Here is a 9,007-nt window from a genome sequence, read left to right on the forward strand (position 1 = left end):
CCAGCAGGCTGCTGACGTCCCGCACTCAGCGCTCGCGGCTAAGGTGCCTGCACCGGCAAGTTCCCTAAAAGCGTAGGGAAAAAACATACAAAGGAAGGAATCAAGTAAAGGAAATAACATAGCAATCTATACCCAAAGTAGAATTGTATTACAAGATAGCTTGTCGCAGCTCTAACAGATTGTTCTCATAACATGACCGACAACGACAAGAAAAGGAGAAAACAGGCGGCCTAATCTACGCGATCGCCGTCAACCCTCTTGATCTCGCTCACCTTGTCCACAATGGGTGCGACAAGGGCCTTGAGCGCTTCCAGATCAGCATCCAGCGGCAGGGTCTTGAGGACGTTGGTGAGGTTGAGGCCCGGGTTGCGGAAGGCCACCTTCACCAACACCTTTTGAAGAGCTCCCGTGCAGATCTTGCGCGACTCGTCGGCCAGCTGCTTTTGGATCTTCTCCCGGAGTCGCTGGAGAGCCGTCGCCACGCCTTTGAAGAACAAGGTGAGCTTGGCGCTGGGTTGGAGGTTCTCATCAGAGGGATACCCGAAATCCTCCATCCCCAGCTGCGCTAGCTCCCTGTCGATGGCTGCGGCAACATCCACGAGACCCTTCGTCCAGTGCTCCACATTCTCCCTAAAAGAGTTCTGGGTGGCAGCAGCACTCGCCAGCAGCGCCTCGTTGGCCTTGATCTGCTTCTTCAAGGCCACCTCCCGCTCCCTGGCACCATCCAGCGTCTTGGTCAAAGTAGTCAGCTTCAACTCAAGATCTGCATTGGAGTCCTTGGCGGCGCTAAGCTCCTTGCCCTTCTCGAGGAGACGACCCTGCAGCTCTCCAAGGGTGTAGGCGTCTTTCTCGTGCTCACGCTTGAGCGCGGCAAGCTCTTCATCCCTCGCCTTGAGATCGGTCTCCAGCTGCGCCACCTTCGTCTCCAGCTCCTTCTTGGCGGCCTCGGCAGCTGCAGCAGCATCTTCTGCTTCCTTGAGGGCCCCGCCGAACGCAGCAAGCTCCTCCTCGTGGTTGTCAAGGTTGACCTTCCGCTGCGCCAACTCGCCCTCCCACACAGACAGCTCCTCGGTGGCAAGCCGTTGTTGCTCTTCAACTTCAGCCTTCTCAAGGAGGAAGGCTTTCCGCTCCTCGGCGAGTTGCGCCCGCGCCTCTGCCAGGGACCGGAGAGCTTCCTGGTTGCGGCCCCGGAGCTCCTCCGCCCGCTTCTCGATGTCCACTCCCGCCTTCGCGACAAGCGCTTCTCGGGATTCCACCTTGTCCTACCGAGCGCGGTAAAGCGACACCAGCTTCCGTAGCAGTTGCTCCTCCTCAGACTCGCCGCTGCTGCTGCTCGGTGCATCAACCAGCGTCAGCCCAGCGGAGGCGAGCACCTCTCCATCCAAGATTTCTCCTTCGACCGATGCCCTGGAGCTTGACGCCCAGGGGAGCTTGATGAAGACGCCATCGCCGGCCTTCAAATAGGCGCCGGGCTGGGGCTCCTCGGAGCCTGGCGCTGCGGCAGCGGCGGAGGGATCGGCGGTCGGCGTAGCGCCTGGCGCTCCTGCGGCCCCAGGGCCGTCGGTGCGATCGCCTGACCCCTCGCCGGCTTCTACGGCAGCAGCCTTGGCGGCCTCTTTGTCGGCGGGATCATCAGCGCCGGCCTCTTCTTCGGTGGCAGCAGCGTCGTTGGTATTGCCGCGCGCGTTCTCCTCGCCGGCAACCTCGGTCTCCATCGGCTCCGTGACAGATGGATCTAACGGCCGGAAAAGGGAGAAAAGTCAAGCAAATATCCAAAAAGAAAATCAGAAGAAGAACCCAAGGGAAGTTTTCAAGCAAGAGGATTACCTGCACTAGGTTCTACAGTCACGGTCTCCACCACAGGGGGATCGTTGGTGCCGTCCCTTGCCGGAGACTTCTCCTTTGCCGGAGAACGCTCCCTTGCCGGGGAATCCTCCCTTGGCGGTGTAGTCGAAGCAGATGGCACATCGGGGGCGGCTACCGGGCACTCCTGGTGAGGCTGCTCTGCTCCTACACAAACCAATAAGTCAAATGTCAGCAAATAAAGAGCACCCATGCGCGCCTAACAGCGGGAAGTAAACCATATACTTACGCTGAGGGATGCGCTGGGGGTTGCTTTGGGGAATAGTTGCCGGGTCCGGCAAGGTGGTCTCGGACGCATCCCCTGTTGTCGCGGTGGGTTCGTCCTCGATGACAATCACCGGGACCTTGGCTCTCTTCGCCGCTCTCTGGGCCAGAGTCCTGAAAAGGAATGAGTTCGGAGTAAAGCAAGTCAGATACAAGACAAAATAGCAAGAATTGAAGAACTACGAGTACAGCAAAGAATCTTACTCTTCTTCTTCCTCGTCGGAGCTGAGCGCGGAGAGGTCGAAGTCCGGCTCACCTCCAGCGCGACGAGGCGGAGGAGTAGGTTCCCTTGGCCGCTTGGCGGGGGCAGTGGCGGTGGTCTGAGACGACCCAGCTCCGGCCGCCGCCGCGGCGTGAGAAGCAGCAGGAACAGAAACGGTGGTCCGAGAGGACCCCGCTCCAGTTGCCGCAGCGGCGAGAGGTGCTCCCGCGGCAATAGTGCTTGCCCCGGTGGAGCGCGTCGCGCGGCGCGGCGGCTGTTGACTCGTCTGCCGCCCCGCTACGTCCCCGGCCTTGCGGAGACGCCTTCTTGGTGGAGCTGGGGGCTCTGCTTGCGGCGGGCTGTCTGAAGATGGGGAGGAAGAGGAGTTGGTCTCCAACGAGCCGCTCGCACCCTCGGCGGGCTCGCTCGACTCGTCGTCAGGCCCGGCAAGCTCTTCCTCGCTGGCAAGCCACTCTCGCTCGGCAAGGCTTGCCGCCTCTGCTGCCTCTGCCTCCTCCACAGTGAATCCAAACTCGCCCGCGGCAGTGGCTGCCGCCACCTCTTCCAGCCTAGTGAAAATGCGATGCATCTCTGCATCGGTGGTGTCGCGAGTGAGGCTCTTCTGTTCATCGGCGCGGACCAGCACTTCTACCAAGCCGTCAAAGAACTCCTGCACGACGTCGTCTGCAGGCTCTTGCCAAGTTGGGACAATTCCATGCGAATCGCACAGCGGCATCATTGCTTGGATGCGGTCGAGCGAGGAGTTGTTGCACAGCGGAACAACACCCTTCGGCAACCTGAACACTTCAGGATGTTGAGGGTCGTATTTGAACAGTTCTTGGAGCATCGCTTCCAGTTCCCGGACAGTGAAGTTGAAGTTGAGGCCCGGGCGCAGCCTCATGATATCCGCCGCGTTCTGGAACTCCCAGGCGGGTCTCCTCCTCTCCTGCAGGGGGGCGATGCGACGGCGAAGAAAATCTGCGCCAACGGCGCCTACAGTGAGCCCGGCAAGCATGAGGCATAGGATCCGGGTGACGACAATCTTCAGCCTATCGTCTTCCGGGGCCACGCTGCTCCAATCATTGCCGCGCGCTACTGGGGCTTGCCGCAGGGCGGTAAATGGCTGTGGATTCTCCTCGACGGTCCAGCACCAGTTTGCTCTCCATTCCTCCCATTTGCCGCGGATCTCTCCCTCCAGATAAGCTTCCTTCTTGCCGGCTCTTGAGATCCAGGCGATTCCGCCGGATAAAGGCTCCCCTCTCTCTACTCGGGGCATAAAGAAGTGGCGGAAAAGAGCTACATTTGGCTGGACTCCGACAAAGTTTTCGCAGGGATGTGCGAAAACTTCCATGGTCAGAACGGCATTGGGGGTGAAATCAAGGAGGTGGAACCCGTAGGTGTTCATAATGTCGCAGAAGAACTCAGAGAAAGGCGGGCAGAGCCCGAAGTAGAAGAACAACGCAAAGAAGGGATATCCATTCGGAGCAAGTTCCGAAGCGGCGGCTGAGAGTACCTTCGTGCGCGGATGCGCTCGCGTCTGCGTCGACCAGAAGAGGTAGTAGTACTCCCTCAGCTCCTTCGCGGCGAGCTTGGGAGGGAGATTGCCCGCTCCTTTCGCGGTGCCGCGAGCCGCTGCGCCTCGGTCGACTTCGCGCCCTTCCCCTTGTCGGCTTTCGGAGCCATGGCGGAGGTGGCGGGGGAGATCGACGGTGTTGGTGGTGCTGGTGGAGATGGGGGGCGGAGCGCTGCTCTCTTTCAGCTTTGGGAAGAAGGGGGGAGCGGCGGAGATTTCTGAGATTGGAATAGCAAATGATGAGATGGGCGAACTGCCCCTGTTTCCCCTGCTTATAAAGAGGGAGGGGGCGGACATTCCGTCTTTCCGAATAAAGAAACCACCCATGATCTCTCCCACGACGCCGCATTCAACGCGTGCCGTTCGGAGAGGGCGCAGTGGATACGGATTAAGGTACGGCGTAACCAAGGCCACGCGAGCCCGTGCCCTGTTTTGGGCCTGGCCCAACAGCGCTCGGCACAGTGTGTGGCCCAGGCCCGGGGGCTCCTGTCGGTGCACTAGAGTAGGGGTACCCTAGTATCCCGAACTTGTGCACGGGCAGTCGCAGCACCCCGCGGCAAGGCTTGCCGGGTGACTGCCAAGATCCTCCGTGGTTCCTTTGGAGCCATTCAAGAACAAAGTGTTCAAGATGAGGAGACAAGACCCTGGCAAGAGGAGCTTGCCGGGAAGGCCAACCAAGGCATCTCAAGGAACTTGCCACGACGCGCCACGCGTCCCGGCGAGGCCCGGTGAGCGACAAGCTTCCGAACGCGACAAGACAACGACCGCGGCAAGGCGCTTGCTGCGGCAAGCTACCACTCTATACCCGCGCTCCAGCACATCCACCAATGTGTCGCCCTGGGACCTTTCCAGGCGCGCGTGGCAAGAGGCTGTGCAGCCAGCGGTGCGAGGTGGCAAGCGGCGCTGACAAGATTGACATCGTGGCAAGCGGTGGCGTCCCTGACGGTCCCTTTTCTGCACTGTTTGGGCGACGCAGACGGGCATTTAATGCCTTTGTCCCCTGCCGTCAGGGTTAGGTATGATACACTGTACAGGTAGTTGTACCAACCGCAGCACTTTTCCATTTTTGCCCTTGCCTGCGTTGCCACCTGTCGGTGGCCCCTTGAGCATATAAAAGGAGGCCCATGCGCAACGTAGAGGGGGTTCGAGGGGTTGGAAGGCAGAAAACACTCACGCTCGGTCTCGTTAGCAGCTAGTGTGTACTGTAGCACTCAGCGCTCCCGAGCAAGAACTCAATACACTCAGACATGCAGCAGTAGGAGTATTATCTCTCCGGAGAGCTTCGAAGCTGGGTAAACCGCTCGTGTGCTTCGCCTCGATCCGCTCTTTGTGCGATCTCCGCCCCCCGCCGAACCGAAAGGGGCCCGGTCCGCCGGCCCCATAGGTGTTCGTGGATCGTTTTCCCCACCAGAGATTGAAGGGCCGAGCATCTACAGGGTGCCGTTTGTGAGGGTGTCCTGCCAGAGCGAGCCGGTGGAGTCTTCGTCGACCGAACCCAACTGCAAGAGGAGAAAAGCAGTTGGCCCGATGACGCTTCCCCGCCATCGTCTCCCTCGCCGTTCACATCGTCTCACGGGGCGGCTGTCTGCCGCCGATGAATAGGAGGGGACTGCCCCCCAGCCCAATAGTCGGGCAGGTTGTGAATTGTCAGGAGGAGCTTAGGGTTGTCAGTATTTGCAGGTTGTGAATTGTGTTTTGTGTTGTGTATTTTGAGAGTACTTTTAGATATGAATGTCTTTTGAATTTCAGATTTGCAGTATTGAGCATATGAAGAATTTTATGAATTCTAGAGATCAATTTTTAGCACTTAAAAAAATGTAGTTTCATAGGAGTATAAAAGTGCAGACGAGAAGAAACTGCAAGTTTCAGTTTCAGATAAGAAACTGCAAGTTCAGTTTCAGATAAGAAACTGCAACTTTCAGAGGTAGAGCATTTATATTAACACGGCCTTTTCAAACAGGGTTAACATCATGTTGGAAGTTTTATTCGTGGTCGAAAATGGAACTACCAGCCAGTTAACATCATGCTGATCAACATTCATGCATAGCACATCTTCATATGATGCACAGTCAAAATGCCCACACAATGTTGAGTGTGCGAAACACAGAGAAAACGAGGGACGGTTTTGGCAAGTGTTGGACTTGGTTTTGGGCTGCCCCGTCTAGGCTTTCATTTTTAACATGCGCAGCCCACGACCTCGGATGGGAGGGCCTGTTTGTATTTTCTTAGGGTCGTCATGTATCGACCAGCCTATGGACCTCCCATCCGAGGTTTTATTTTTGGCAGCCCAATTTATGTATTTTTTTGAAGAAAATGCAGAGGTCTGTTCTATTTTTCTATATAAGAATAGGAACGTTAGGTACAACTTATTATATATATTTAAATTATTTTATATGTTATTATATATTATTTTTATTGTCATCATATATTTAATAGATACTTACATATGTAAGAAAACAATATCCCACATCTTATTAACTTATAAAAATAATTTCTTAACAAATAAAATCCTGGATTGTTTTGGCACGAAAATCCTAGTGATTGTGTACAAAAGCTTGGTAAGATTTAAGGACGAATGTAATAATATCACTTATTATTTAAATATATTTATAACAAAATGCTTAGCCCTTTTTTATTTTTTGAAAACATTGCTAGCCCAACCCAACATTATAATTAGAATCAGCCCAGCAAAATCGTATATCTAGATAAAGTGCAAATGGCCTGTAATTTTTTAGGAAATAAAATAAATGGGCCGCATGAAAGCTACATTAATTGTTCACCGAGCCCAGCTAATGGCTGTAATTCAAAAAAAAGATCAAATTGACTGTAAATTCTACCGCGCAAAAGAAGACTGTAAATTCTGAAAAAATGGGTTGAATACGTGCCACATTTTTTGAGGCTGAAATGTGGGCCAATAGGTCGAAGCCAACGCAAGTCATTGTAAATTTAGTCAACAAATGATTCTGACATATTAGCCGTTGGATTTACATCCAACGCCCGGCATCCATCTTCAATCTCTCGTCTTCTTCCTCCAGCACCGCCGGGACCACCTCCCGCCTCCTGCTGCTAGCAGCTCTGCTTAGCACGCTTCGCTATGAAGTGCTACTCCACCGATGGCCAGGCCATCCCTCCAACCCTCCACACCTCCTGTTCTTCTCCACCGACTGCCGAACCACACCGCACTAGAACCAGTTAACCCTCGTACACCTCTCCGTCTGCGACTCTACTCCCGCGTCTTCCCATCTCCGGCTCATTGCTGTCCAGGGCCTCGCCATTGTCCACCACCTTGGATGCGCTCGGCGCGGCATGGTCAACATGGTCAACGAACGACACCATCGAAAGTAGACTGTGTGTGAAGAAGCTGACAGCTGGGTCCACGGCCGCACACAAGGAAATGCCTCCTTATTACGCGCAAAATAATGATTCCTCCACCTGACATCTGGGACCCACCGGAAGGGCCTTTGTATTTCACGAAAAAAACGTGCCCCCCGCTGACTTGTCGGACCCACCAGCTATCTTCGCACGCAAGGAAGTGCCTCCTTATTACGCACAAAAAAATTGAATACTCCCCCTGCCAGCTGGAACACGGTATACTGGGAGGCTGACTTGTGGGCCTACCAAGTTGACGGGGAAGGAGGGCTTTGTCAACTTAGTCAATATGAACGATTCTAGCTCCTGTTACCGTACGATGTTCATCCAACGGTGCTGCTTCTTCAACCTCTGGTCTTCTTGCTCCAGCCGCCCAAACCAGCGCCGGTCGTGCCGCGTGCTCCTGCCTCCCGTGGCCGGTTGTGATGCCGCGGAGGCCTCACCGACTCCTACTACTCCCACCACTGGCCAGGCCATCCCTTTACTCACCCACACCCCCTGTTAATCTACGGCGACAGCAGCCTCACACAGCAGCCGAACCAGTGAACCCTCGTACTCCTCTTCGCGTGGGCATCCACTGCTGCGTCTTCCCCGGCTCCGAGTCGTCCCCTTCCTAGGCCTCGCCGTCGTCCACCGCCGTGGTGCTCTCGGCGCGGCGTGGTCAACGTGGTCAAGGAACGACTTCCATCGGAGGTGGGTTGTACGTGGAGAGGCTGACAGCTGGGTCCACGGCCGCAGCAAGGAAGTGCCTCCTTATTATGCGGAAAATAATGGTTCCTCCACCTGACAGCGGGGACCCACCGGATGGGCCACCATATTTCGCAAAAAAAAGTTTCACCCTGACTGCTGGGACCCACCAGCTACATCTTTGCATGCAAGGAAGTGCGTCCGGGCAAAAAAAACGATTCGCCCCCCTCACTGCTGGGACCCACCAGCTACATCTTCGCATGCAAGGAAGTGCGTCCGGACAAAAAAACGATTTGCCCCCCTGACTGCTGGGACCCACTAGCTACATCTTTGCACGCAAAGGAAGTGCGTCCGGGCAAAAAAACGATTCGCCCCTTTGACTGTTGGGACCCACCAGCTACATTTTCGCACGCATGGTACTGCCTGACAGTCGGGACCCTCCTGGTCGAAGCGTATGTATCATTGTCATTCTTGTCGCAAACGTGTACATACATATATACTGGTCGATGTAGAGGCGCACACGAGTCGTAGTAGAGGCGCGTACGTGTCATAGTAGAGGCGCGCACGTAGCATGTACACGTACGTACAGCGGCCAGGGTGCAAGAAAGAAAATACGTCCACGTATGTGTACATACGGGCGGGGTCTCGAACACCTAGTCGCGCATACGTACGGCGAGAACTCGTGTTCATGGGGAAGCAACGGAATGCGTTGTGTTCATGGGGAGGCAACGGAATGCGTCGTGTTGATGGGGAGGCAATGGAATGCATCATGTTCATGGGGAGGCAACGGAATGTGTCGTGTTCATTGGGAGGCAACGGAACGCGTGGGAGCCAACCGGCTTGGACGGAACAGGCGATGGAAACGAGACCTGGTGTACCGCAGAACGGAGGAAACAGACCTCCTACGGTCGAAATGGGGGTCATGTTGATCGGGAGGGGTGTGGCGTACCGCAAAACGGAGGAAACGGACCTCCTACGGTCGAAACGGGGGTCCTGTTGATCAGGAGGGGTGTGGCGTACCGCAAAACGGATGAAACGGACATGCTACG

Source organism: Triticum aestivum, chromosome 3B, assembly GCF_018294505.1.
Source record: "Triticum aestivum cultivar Chinese Spring chromosome 3B, IWGSC CS RefSeq v2.1, whole genome shotgun sequence".
Classification (NCBI taxonomy): domain Eukaryota; kingdom Viridiplantae; phylum Streptophyta; class Magnoliopsida; order Poales; family Poaceae; genus Triticum; species Triticum aestivum.